Genomic DNA, 12997 nt, shown 5'->3' with positions numbered 1-12997 from the left:
AGAAAGCATGGCTAACAACAAGGCCAGTGGAGGTGATGGCATTCCAGTTGAACTATTTAAAATCTTAAAAGATGACGCTGTTAAAGTGCTACACTCCATATGCCAGCAAATTTGGAAAACTCAGCAGTGGCCAGAGGATTGGAAAAGATCAGTCTACATCCCAATCCCAAAGAAGGCAGTGCCAAAGAATGCTCCAACTACCATATAATTGCACTCATTTCACACCCTAGCAAGGTTATGCTCAAAATCCTCCAAGGTAGGCTTCAGCAGTATGTGGACCGAGAACTCCTAGAAGTACAAGCTTGATTTTGAAGGGGCAGAGGAACTAGAACCCAAATTGCTAACATGCGCTGGATTATAGAGAAACCAGAGAGTTTCATAAAAACATCTACTTCTGCTTTATTGACTATGCAAAAGCCTTTGACTGTGTGGACCACAGCAAACTGTGGCAAGTTCTTAAAGAAATGGGGGTACCTGACCACCTTATCTATTTCCTCATAAATCTGTATGTGCGATAGAAAGCAACAGTTAGAACTGGCTATGGAACACTTGATTGGTTCAAAATTGGGAAAGGAGTACGACAAGGCTGTATATTGTCTCCCTGCTTATTTAATTTATATGCAGGATACATCATACAAAAGGCAGGACTGGCTGAATCCCAAACCGGAAGAAATATCAACAACCTCCTATATGCAGATGATACCACTCTGATGGCAGAAAGTGAGGAGGAATTAAAGAACCTCTTAATGAGGTTGAAAAAGGAGAGCGCAAAAAATGGTCTGAAGCTCAGCATCAAAAAAACTAAGATCATGGTCACTGGTCCCATCACCTCCTGGCAAATAGAAGGGGAAGATATGGAGGCAGTGGCAGTGACTTCTTGGGCTCCATGATCACTGCAGATGGTGACAGCAGCCACAAAATTAAAAGATGGCTGCTTCTTGGGAGGAAAGCGATGACAAACCTAGGCAGCATCTTAAAAAGCAGAGACATCACCTTGCTGACAAAGGTCCACATAGTCAAAGCTATGCTTTTTCCAGTAGCAATGTATGGAAGTGAGAGCTGGACCATAAAGAAGGATGGTCGCCGAAGAATTGATGCTTTTGAACCGTGGTGCTGGAGGAGACTCTTGAGAGTCCCCTGGACTTCAAAGAGAACACACCTATCCATTTTGAAGGAAATCAACTCTGAGTGCTCACTGGAAGGACAGATCCTGAAGCTGAGGCTCCAATACTTTGGCCGTCTCATGAGAAGATTCCCTGGAAAAGACCCTGATGTTGGAAAGTGTGAGGGCAAGAGGAGAAGGGGATGACAGAGGACAAGATAGTTGGAGAGTGTCATCAAAGCTACCAACATGAATTTGACCCAACTCTGGGAGGCAGTGAAAGACAGGGGGGCCTGGTGTGCTCTGGTCCATGGGGTCATGAAGAGTCAGACATGACTTAATGACTAAACAACAAAAAACATAAATCTTGTGGATTTTGATGGATTTCCTCTCAGAGTGATCAAGTTTGGATGAGTCCCAGAATTTGTGACTAAAAGTGCAGGGAATTTTTTTAAAGTGTTATTTCCACTGCCTTAAAAATGTCTAGATAATTTGGGATAAAAGGACTCACAAACAATACACTTTGTACAAACAGTAATAGCAAATTATCAAAATAAGAATAATCCACTGATAATAATAATTACATGTGAAAAAATAGTTTTTATAAAAAGTAGTGGCACCTTAAAGACTAACTTATCCACAAAAGCTCACATTAAAAATATATAAAATTCAATCTTGAAGGTGCCGCTATGTTTTTGTTTTGTTCTTTTTACTTTTTATTTTTGCTCTGTTTTCACATATAATACTTGCACAGACTAATACGGCTACCCCTTCTACAACTACTGAATAATAATTGATATTAAATAATGCACAGCAAATATATATGGTTACAAATCCCTTTGATCAAAGATTTAAAAACACCTATACAGGACTGAACTAATGCACAAATTCTGGTAAATAGTGCAGAAATACAATGTGGATGTCTGTGAAGAACATAGGAGAAAGCACTCTGTATGATCAAGTATCTGAAACAGACCCATGACAGCCTGGGGAAAATGAGAGCAACAGATTTATTTATTTATTTTGTTCTGACGTTTTTTAAGGGGACGAAGGAACATACTGAAAACTATTTTTAAAAGACACTATTGTCTACTATATCGAAAATGTTTTAACATACATTATAAAGTCTTAATTGCATGTTTAAAATGTATACTGTTTTTTAAAATTGGCTTTAAAATTTAAGGAAATTGCACCTTTCTATTTTCAAATATCTCACTTTCTTCCATCTTTTACAGCAATAGAAATATACTGATGAATATTTGAAAATATGCACATATATAAGCAAATCAATTTGTTTCATGTCACCTTTCATTTTCTTCCACGTCCATTTCGAGTCTATGAAACTCAGAGTGGAAGCTCAGAATCATAAACTACGGATCTCAGTTGACGTCAGTCTCAGCATTATACAGAAATCGAATACATTCATATTTTTAAAGACAAGTCTAAAAAATTCCTCTACAGGTATGGTGCTCTGCTTCCACATGAGGTCTTTGCACGCTCCCCATCAAGCTGCAAAATCACAAGGTATGAGAGCAAGACGCTCCCATGAACGAAAATAATTCTTGGATTCCTGCAAATATATCTTTAAGCACAATGAATGAGATAGTTGCCAAAAATGCTACATATATTTCTGTCCATATAATTTATTAAAGTTTACCAACAACTCCTGTAATTATCTAACATTCGTTCCAATGGTTCAACAGAGCTATTTAAATGGCATCTATTATAGAAATGTCCTTAAAATAATGTACAAAAATGTCCTTCTAAGCACCCTAAAAGTCTGGTAAGTTCATAGGGTCTATACAGTTTTTAAGCAATATAATTAGAGACATAACACTAAGTCTAAGCTGCAATCTTTTCTAGGTACTGTCTGAGGGATCGTCCCTTCAGTTGCAGTGTTAAGCTAAGGTCAAAGCACTGTCAAGTGACACAGGAAAAAAGATCTGTTTAACGAGACATACAAACCCTTTTAAAGCATGCATGGAACAATTAAACTAGAGTCACCATGATGTAAACTGGGAATAGGTTCCTGACTGAAATCTTTTCTGATTACCCGTGCCATACTATATTACAAAGTACACAACAGAATTGAACCCCATCTTACAAGATTTCATAAAAAATGAAACATCCTTATGGGGTCATTATCTTCAGAAGAAAAATTCCAAAGGTTATTTTATCACACTGGTTCTTTCTGCGGTGTGAATAAACGGTAAGTCAGCAATGAATAGAGAACTTTTCCCCGTTGAAATACAGTTCTGAAACTACCTATATTTTTCTTCCAGTTCGGCACACCAGGAATGCCAACTATTTTGTCAATGTCCAAGCACATTAAAAGATTCCAGTAATCTCACCTTTTCTTCAAACATAGAAGACTACTTTACCTTGCCTACAAGAAGAGAAAAGACTAAAAGTACAGTGCTGGGTGCCCCAGTAGCTTAGAAGACAAAATAACGCAGACTCTTTCAAAAGAGTAATTCTTTCAAAAATAAACTCATCCCTTGATAGGTTTTGAATATTTTGGGCTTACAATCCTAAAAAACAATTATACATTTTGCTTTGATATTATGGAAGCAAAATGTATTAAAGAAAATAGGTTTTTGGTTTGTTTTTGTTTTTCTTCAAAAGAGAATGGATTATTCCAACTTCTGGCTATGCTATTCAAGTTCTGTTTTCATGCAATGCCCTCCTGTGCATAATGTTCTTTTTAATTTTGCTTGGATTTATTTTTTTGAGCAGTCTTTTAATTTGAGCATCTCTGTTCAAAAGTAGGTCTAACCAGAAAAACATTTGTTTACTGCAGCTTTCTCACAATAGTTTCTAGAAAGAGAGTGAAAGACCTAAAACAAGCACCACATTTCATGGGACATGCTCAAATAATACAAGACCCAGTGTTTGATTCTGACACATTTTGTAAGTAAAAGCTGAGAAAAGTCAAAGGAAAGAAATCTAGCCAGCTGGTATTTATCCTGATTACTTAAATAATCAGGTGCAACAAATTTAAATAACTCTACATTAGGTATTCAGAATGAAAAATTAATTAAATCTCACACAGATAAAAGGGGTCCTTACAGTACCTTTGACTGAACATTTGCAGTGTCCATGTTCGGAGTTCTCATAGGTTACTTCCTCTCTGGCTCTTCATAAGAGCTATGCTGAAAGACACTTTTTATTTATTGCTTTCAGACCTGTTCTTCATGTGGTCTCTCACTCATTCCTTTATGCTAGCCTTCTCCCCAAATTGAAGAAAATCCGCCCTTTAAAAACACTGGTGAAACCAATGCAAAATCATCTCTTTTTACAGCTTTTCGCAGATGAGAGGAAAAAATACTTCCTTACTTTGTGTTACATTTCAGAAAGTTTAGCGGATGAATATCCTATTCCTTTCTCAACATGCCACAAAGTGCTAAATGGTGAGAATTGCATTACTGCTGCTTCTTAGATTATGACTGATAAGGTGAGCCTTTTACATTCATATTGAGTTCTGAGGAACTGATGCGATGCTGGTCAAATAATTAATAATGTATGGGACCAAATTGCAGCCCAGAAGGATACAACCACTATTACTAGTTCCTCTCAACACTACCCTCTTTTCCACCTACTTATGTGGAGCAAATGGAGAAAAGAGGGAAGAAGTTAGATTTAAAACTTGGATTTAAAATTGAACCTCTTAGCAAAGAAAGAGCTTTCAGTCACACAAAGTGACTTTTCACAAAAATTAATGTGAGGCATTTTTGTTGCTACTACAGTATGTGGAAGAATATATAAAATAATTTGGTCCCAAAGCCTAAATAAATTATGAGAATTTGCATGTTTTGCAATAGCCACTGTTTAACAAAATATTCAAGGATTTAGCACAAACAAAACCTCTCTAATTAGGAATAATAGCAGTTAAAGGTAATATCCAACATCGTGGACGAAAATTCTCTGGCATAAAAGAACATTCTTATCTTCTCCCACTGCAGACCTTATCTGACCTTCAAATAAATGCTTTGCAGTTCCCTCAAACCTATGTTATTAAGAGGATATAGAAGGTACTGATGGTGAGAACCATCCCCTTCCTTACTTCACTGGAATAAGCATTTCTATGAGAGAACAGGATTTGTATTTCATGAAATAAAAAGACTGACTTATACTGAACACTGTCCATACAAATGACCTGCTGTGTGCACAAAAATAAAGTCTTGATTACAGGCCCTTCATCAGCATCAAATGAAAATTTCACAATAACAGACTGTGTCAACTAGTTAAATATGTACTACTGAAATCAAACATAGAACTCTGTTCACAGCATACATACATACCCCTAACTGTATGTACATATTATTTCTATACATATATAGTAACATCCTTTTGTAGAGATCCATCTACACAACAACAGTCATGTCACTGGCTGTGGCAGATTGCTGCTTATTAAAGAATTTGTTTTTTATTATTATTTTGGGGTCAAAGCAATGCATGCACAATGCTATGAAGTTGTGCACAACTCAAGATTAAAAAAGGAACTTTTTTTAATTAGGGGCAATCTGATAGAACCAGTGACAGGCAGTCACAGGAAGATTTTGGTCATTAATTAAGTGAAATAGACCAGAATCCTATTAGACATATATGCTGACATCAAACATAATTGCATAAATCATGGAGAGGAGTTGTCAGCAATTAATGAGATTCCACTCCCATTCCTGACTACATGGCAGTCACATAACCTGATATGTGATGAGGAATGTGAGTGGCAACTCATCAACTATTGCAATTCACACAATTATATTTACACAGGCATAAATCCCCAATAGAATTCTGACCAATTTTTCTATCAATGTAACCAAACATTTCATTCTGTTCTTTCATCGTGAAAGACTGCATAACACGGATAAATCAATCCAATTTGCATGGGTGATAACAAAATATTGTCAGCCAATCAAATAAATAATGCTACTTAAGTTATTTCCTTCAAAGTGATGTTCCTAACTTTGCACAGGATTGTGTACAAAATCAGTAATTTAATGGATTGTATCTTTTATTTATCTAGAGTTTGATTGTTAAACTACAAATTAAAATAATGAGGGAGATGCACTATGCACTATCAAGGACTATAAACGTAACAGTTTTGTACTATGCAACTAATATGATCCATATTTAATAACTATAAAAATAATCCATAAATCTGATCTGTTTTAAAAACAATTCACTAGAGCTTTTAGGCTTCTAAAGTTGCCTTACTGAGACTAATATAATAATTTCAGGATTATATTGTGTGTGGACAGGTGAATGACAGTGTAGGACAGAGGCACTCTTCTGGTGCAATATCTGTCTTTATCCCACCTCAAATCTGTCAACTATCTGCATAATCTGTTTACAACACCGAACATTTTTTCCAAACTAGGAAATCTGGACAGAAGGAAGCATCCTCCTGGGGCCCCTGTGAGGAATTCCATCAATGCTAAGGAAGAAAAACTCCTCCTCCAAGGCAACAATGAAAGGCACAACAATCAGATGGACATTGATTCTCATGAATCATTTGTCACACAACGCCCAAATTTCAAGCAAAAAGTTTGCAAATATGAATCATCATGCCCTCTGCCCTCAGCCTCTACAAGCAGACTATGTTTCTATATAGGAAAAATTAGCTAGCTCTCCAGCTCAGCAGGGCTATGGGACAATAACACTGCTGGCAGCTGAACGTGTTCATATCACAATTTGTAAATATAGTGTTCACAGGTCCTGTAACTTGCACTCTTTAAAGCTTGCACTCTTTATAGTTCCCAGTACCTTGGAGCTACAACATTCTGGCATTCCAGGGTCCTCGTTTAACACGCCTTTATTCCCTTAAGCTTTGCAGACTTTTAGCTGAAGCAACGGTGTTATAGTCATGGTGGCAGCTTGCCAAATATTGTTACAGAACTCTTGAGTGACAAACGGCAGAAATAATTGAGATTATTATTGAAAAAAAATTCTTGGATCTCCAGGACCCAACACAACTCCAAACCACTTTGGGCACAAGACAAAGAGCAGCAATCATGTAGCAGTAGAGCAACTTCCTTTTTGAAATGCCATCAACAAAGCTCAACATGGATTTCCCTCCATAGCTGCAAAATAACACAAGGTTCTGGCTTGGTGATAATATAATTTATTAAATTTTAATAATTTTTGTGTTTGTCTAGATATGCTAAAAGGCTAATTAATATATTTTACTTTTCTGATAATTTTAATATTGTCCTTACTTTTTGACATATGCCTTATTGGGCTATAAACTCTTGCCTTTTTAGAACATAATTGAAATATTCTCATTGTTCTTTTTTTAAGTTTTAAAATATATTTATACTGTATCTTGCACTGAATTCTGACTTTGCAACATTAGTTTTCATATATTTTTGTGCCTACAGTTTTTATAATTGTAAGAATGTTTTCAGTACATGTTCACTTGTTACTTTTTGAATTATCTTGTGCTTATGGACTATAGAAACAATGTAGAAATAAAGCTTGTAGAATTCAATAAGTTCATGTTGCCTGGAACCATTGCAACAATGGAAACACTTACTGTATACTGTACCATGATACTGAGATGAATACTGACATGGTTGGAAATGACTGTCTGGTTTCATTCTGGAATTAACTCTTAATTGAAATAAATGCCAGCAGTGACAAACACTTTAGGCATCCTTAAGTCTCGAAAGACTATGGTAGCGTGCTCTGTATGGAGGGCTTGGAACAGCGCCTAGTGTGGCTGAGAAGGCCAATTCGAGAGTGACAGTCCCTTCCACACTGAAGACAAACCCAGTCTGTCCCCTGTCCGGCTCCCTGGTTTTGCTGCTTATGTGACTTCCTCTTTGCCTCGGCCTGCTGGGCAAGAGTCTCTTCAAATTGGGAGAGGCCGTGATGCACTGCCTGCCTCCAGGCTGAACGGTCAGATGTCAGGGTTTCCCATCTGTTGAGGTCTATTCCTAAGGCCTTCAGATCTCGCTTGCAGATGTCCTTGTATCGCAGCTGTGGTCTCCCTCTGGGGCGCTTTCCCTGCACTAATTCTCCATAGAGGAGATCCTTTGGAATCCGACCATCAGCCATTCTCACGATGTGCCCAAGCCAACGTAGGCGTCGCTGTTTCAGTAATGTATTCATGCTGAAAATTCCAGCTTGTTCTAGGACTGCTCTGTTTGGAACTTTGTCCTGCCAGGTGATGCCAAAAATCCGTCGGAGGCAACGCATATGGAAGGTGTTCAGCTTCCTCTCCTGCCATGCACAAAGGGTCCAGGACTCACTGCAGTACAAGAGTGTGCTTAGAACACAGGCTCTATAAACCTGAATCTTCGTATGTGTCGTCAGCTTCTTATTGAGCCATACTCTCTTTGTGAGTCTAGAGAACATGGTGGCTGCTTTCCCAATGCGTTTATCCAGCTCGACATCTAGAGAGAGGGTGTCAGAGATGGTTGAGCCGAGGTACACAAAGTCATGAACAACCTCCAATTCTTGTGTGGAGATGGTAATAGAGGGAGGTGAGTCCACGCCCTGGCCCATGACTTGTGTTTTCTTCAGGCTGATTGTTAGTCCAAAGTCTTGGCAGGCCTTGCTGAAATGATTCATGAGTTGTTGGAGGTCTTCAGCAGAGTGGGCAACAATGGCTGCATCATCTGCGAAGAGGAAGTCCCGCATGCATTTCAGTTGGACTTTGGTCTTCGCTCTCAATCTAGAGAGATTAAAGAGCTTTCCATCTGATCTAGTCCGGAGATAGACGCCCTCGGTTGCAGCTCCAAAGGCATGCTTCAGCATGACAGCAAAAAAGATCCCAAAAAGTGTTGGTGCGAGGACACAGCCCTGTTTCACTCCGCTTTGGATGTCAAAGGGGTCTGATGTTGAGCCGTCAAAAACTACAGTGCCTTTCATTCCCTCATGGAAAGATCTGATGATGTTAAGGAGACGCGGTGGACATCCAATCTTGTGAAGTATTTTAAAAAGGCCATCCCTGCTAACCAGATCGAATGCTTTTGTAAGGTCTATGAAGGCCACTAAGAGTGGCTGTTGTTGTTCCCTACATTTCTCCTGCAGCTGTCGGAGGGAGAATACCATGTCAGTGGTGGATCTATTAGCTCGAAATCCGCACTGTGACTCTGGATAGACTCTATCTGCAAGCACCTGGAGCCTCTTCAGCACAACACGGGCAAGCAGCTTCCCTACCACACTAAGAAGAGAGATGCCACGGTAGTTATTGCAGTCACCCCTGTCTCCTTTGTTCTTGTACAATGTGACGATGTTTGCATCCTTCATGTCCTGTGGTACTCCACCTTCCCTCCAGCAGAGACAAGAGACTTCATACAGTTCGGTGGTGATGATCTCCTTACCGCATTTCAGCACTTCAGCAGGGATGTTATCCTTTCCAGGTGCCTTGCCGGAGGCGAGGGAGTCCAAGGCCGCTTTTATTTCTGCTAGGGTTGGTTCGTTGTCCAGCTCTTCCAAGACAGGCAGGCACTCGATGTTATTTAATGCTTCTTCGGTTACTACATTCTCTCTGGAATATAGCTCAGAGTAGTGCTGTACCCAGCGTTCCATCTGCTGTGCTCGGTCCTGGATGAGCACACCTGTAGCAGACTTCAGGGGAGCAGATTTCTTCTGTATTGGACCTAAGGCCTGCTTGATACCGTCATACATTCCTTTGATGTTACTTGTGTCCGCTGCTAACTGTATCTGAGAGCAGAGCTGGAGCCAATAATCATTGGAGCATCTCCTGGCAGCCTGTTGGGCTTGACTGCGAGCAGCTCGAAGAGCTTGCAAGTTGTACTCGCTAGGACAGGCTTTGTATGCTGCTAGAGCTCTTCTCTTATCCTCGATGGCTGGCATTAACTCCTCTGAATGGGCTTCGAACCAGTCAGCCATCTTTTTGGTCTTCTTGCCATAGGTGGACAAGGCGGTGTTATAGACAATGTTCTTGAAGTGTTCCCATCGTTCAGATGCATTTGCATCAGCCGGACCTGGAAGGGCTTCCTCAAGTGCTTGGGTAAATTCCTTCACTTTTCTTTCATCGCAAGTCTTGCTGATGTCAATACGTGGTCTTCCTTCCTTTTTCGTGTGATATACTCTCTTTGTTCGTAGTTTTACTCTACTACACACCAGGGAGTGATCAGTATCACAATCAGCACTCTGGTAACTGCGTGTGATCGTAATACTAGGAAGGCTGGAACGTCTAGTGAGGATTAGATCAAGCTGATGCCAATGCTTGGATCTTGGATGCCTCCAGGAAACTCTGTGTTGCAGCTTCGTGTTAAAGAATGTGTTGCTGACACAAAGACCATAATAGCAGCAAAACTCCAGCAAGCGTTGGCCATTTTCATTCATCTTTCCAATGCCAAAACGGCCTAGACAAGTGGGCCAAGAATTATGATCAGCACCAACTCTAGCGTTAAATTCTCCAAGAATGAACAGTGCCTCTCTTTCAGGGACTTTTTTGATAGTAGCTGCCAGGTCGTCGTAGAATTTGTCTTTCACTTCTGGAGTGGATGACAGTGTTGGTGCATATGCGCTAATGAGGGTTACTGGTCCTGCTGATGAGTGGAGCTGCAGAGACAGGATTCTTTCACTCCCCACAGTAGGTGGAACAATGCATCTCAGAAGAGTATTTTTGACTGCAAAGCCAACACCATATTCCCTGGTCTCATTCGATGGTTTTCCCTGCCAGAAGAATGAGAAGTTTTTTTCTTTGACAGATCCAGAGTCTGGCAGTCTTGTCTCTTGTAAGGCAACAATGTCCATCTGCAGTCTACTCAGTTCCATGTCAATGACAGCTGTCTTGCGCACATCATCTATTTCTTGCAGGTCGTTAGGAAAGCCGTAGTCAGGAAAGCCAGGGGTCATTGTCCGTACATTCCAGGTGCCCAGCTTTAGGGCAGAAGTTTTCTTACGATTGTTGCATGGTGCACAGTTATCGATCTGCTTGTCGGGTTTGACCCTAAACCCCACGCACCCCGTGGAGTTAACAGACCGTGGCGAGGTAGCACCTTACTGGCTGGGGGCTGCCCAGCTTAAGGCGGGCGGTATCTACCTAGTGAGGTGCAATGACCTCTCCCACCATCAGAAGTAGCCCCTGGCGTCCTGCTCTACGCCAATTGAGCAAAGACTTATAACCGGTAACTGCTACTTCCCGTGTTGTTTCGACGCTGTATGCGAAGCTGGAGTGTCCTCTCCAGAGCACGAAGCCTGGGTAAAATAATATGGAGGATAGGCTGTTACCCAAGCAGCAAATCCCCCCTCTCCACGTCGCTGAAATGGTCCAGTGGAGAGGCAAGAGCCAATACAACTGGTTCCAGCAACGTCGCAGGAGTTGGCAGAGTGACACAAAGTGCCTCCGGGACTCCAGCTCCGGATTTTGCCTCGAGGTTATCTCCTGAAGCCCTTTCCATGAGTGGATATAGCCACAAGGCAGTGGAGGTTTAAATTCGGAGTTTTCCTTCTCCTAGATGGGCTGCCTTCCAGGGCTGACGAGCCCCACCTACCCGGCAGTGACAAACACAGGCTTCTCATTTTTCCCTAGATGTCTATAAAGTTTTGTAGAGCTCTTAGGGACATGTTCAGGCATCAGAATCCCTGACCTGACAATACTGTCTGCCCTTGAACAAATGAGAACACTCAAAAGAGCTGCTGTCAGTGGTCCCTCGACCCTACCTCACGCCACGCCAGATCTGCCATCAGAGACAACTACTTCACTCTGACAGATTAGGCCTTTCCACCTTTTATAAACTGTGAGCTCATTCAATAAATTGTCTAACGGCTATAAATGAAGTCTATATAAGCAGTGATGGACCTGATTACACTTCCAGCATCACATATAAGAAAAGTATCAAGAATTATGAAGCAATTAGGAAGACTAAAGACAAGAAAAGAAGAAGAAAAAAATTCATGAATGTGCACCTATAACTGTTAATGGATGTTAACAATTTAAAGGTCCCTAGGAATGTATTTCTGTTACTAAATGTATTTCAATCTGCCGAAAGACCTGTGCTGCAATATCAGACAGCTTAGTCAAACAGCACATATAAATGCCACAATTGTTAAACAGAGGAAGGTCTTTTTGGGGCACAGTTCAGGTCTTTGATCTCACAATACAAAACAATTCTCTTCTTTTTATTTTCCAGAAAATCAAATACAAATCTTTGTACATAAGGAGAAAAGGGGCAGTAGGTTTGATTCCCCCACAGGCAGACACCATCTTACAAAGAAAAAAGTCTGAACCAGTACATACCCATAGCACCATTAGGAAGTGTGTGTGTTGGTCTAAATGGCAAAAGAAAGAAAGAAAAAAGAAAAACAAATAAGGACATGTATCCAGTGTGGAGCAGCCTATTAATGAGATCTACATTAAGGCACAACTAGGTATTTATATTACAGATGCTCAGATAGTGAACTATGCACTCCATTTAGAACCTATCAGATAGCAAAGCTATCAGGAAAAAAAAATCTTTATCAGCTGCATGTAAAAACCACTGGATAGAGTATCTGGAACTCAAGCACTACAGCGGTACATTTTTCCATTTTAGTAACAGCAGTAATGTTATACTCTGCATCCTTCTCAGGAAAGGAGGGACAGCCAAATGTATGACAGCAATAAACAATGTCAGTTCAAGAAGCAAATAGGACAAAACTGACGTGGCCAGTTTGGAGTCAACTGCAGCATAACAAAAGCGTGACCCATAAGCAGAAATGCTTCTGAGAATGGCCGTTAATCCTTCCTTGACTCATCCTGGAATGCAAGAATGAGAAACTGCTGTATCCTTCTCTTTACCTGTGAATATGAGAAACAACATGTTTTGTACAAGATTGTCCATGTTTACATGATAGTGCTGATTTGCTGCAAATCTGCGTTCTGTTCATGAAATTATACAAATTATCCAAATTTTAGGATGATGGCTCATTTAA

At 40.2% G+C, this 12997-nt stretch overlaps 1 protein-coding gene across 1 annotated transcript in view; it reads right to left on the bottom strand.

The window, feature by feature from the left end:
- LOC110077687 (contactin-4) overlaps positions 1 to 12355 on the bottom strand; it is a 546252-nt gene extending 533897 nt beyond the window's left edge. The window contains exon 1 of the mRNA XM_078385216.1: positions 12324 to 12355. The gene's annotated coding sequence lies outside the window, so the exon portion shown is untranslated. The remainder of the gene's footprint in view (positions 1 to 12323) is intronic.
- Positions 12356 to 12997: the final 642 nt, after the last annotated feature.

The sequence above is a fragment of the Pogona vitticeps genome, chromosome 2 (assembly GCF_051106095.1).
Source record: "Pogona vitticeps strain Pit_001003342236 chromosome 2, PviZW2.1, whole genome shotgun sequence".
Taxonomy (NCBI): domain Eukaryota; kingdom Metazoa; phylum Chordata; class Lepidosauria; order Squamata; family Agamidae; genus Pogona; species Pogona vitticeps.
This window is presented reverse-complemented; position numbering and strand designations above follow the sequence as displayed.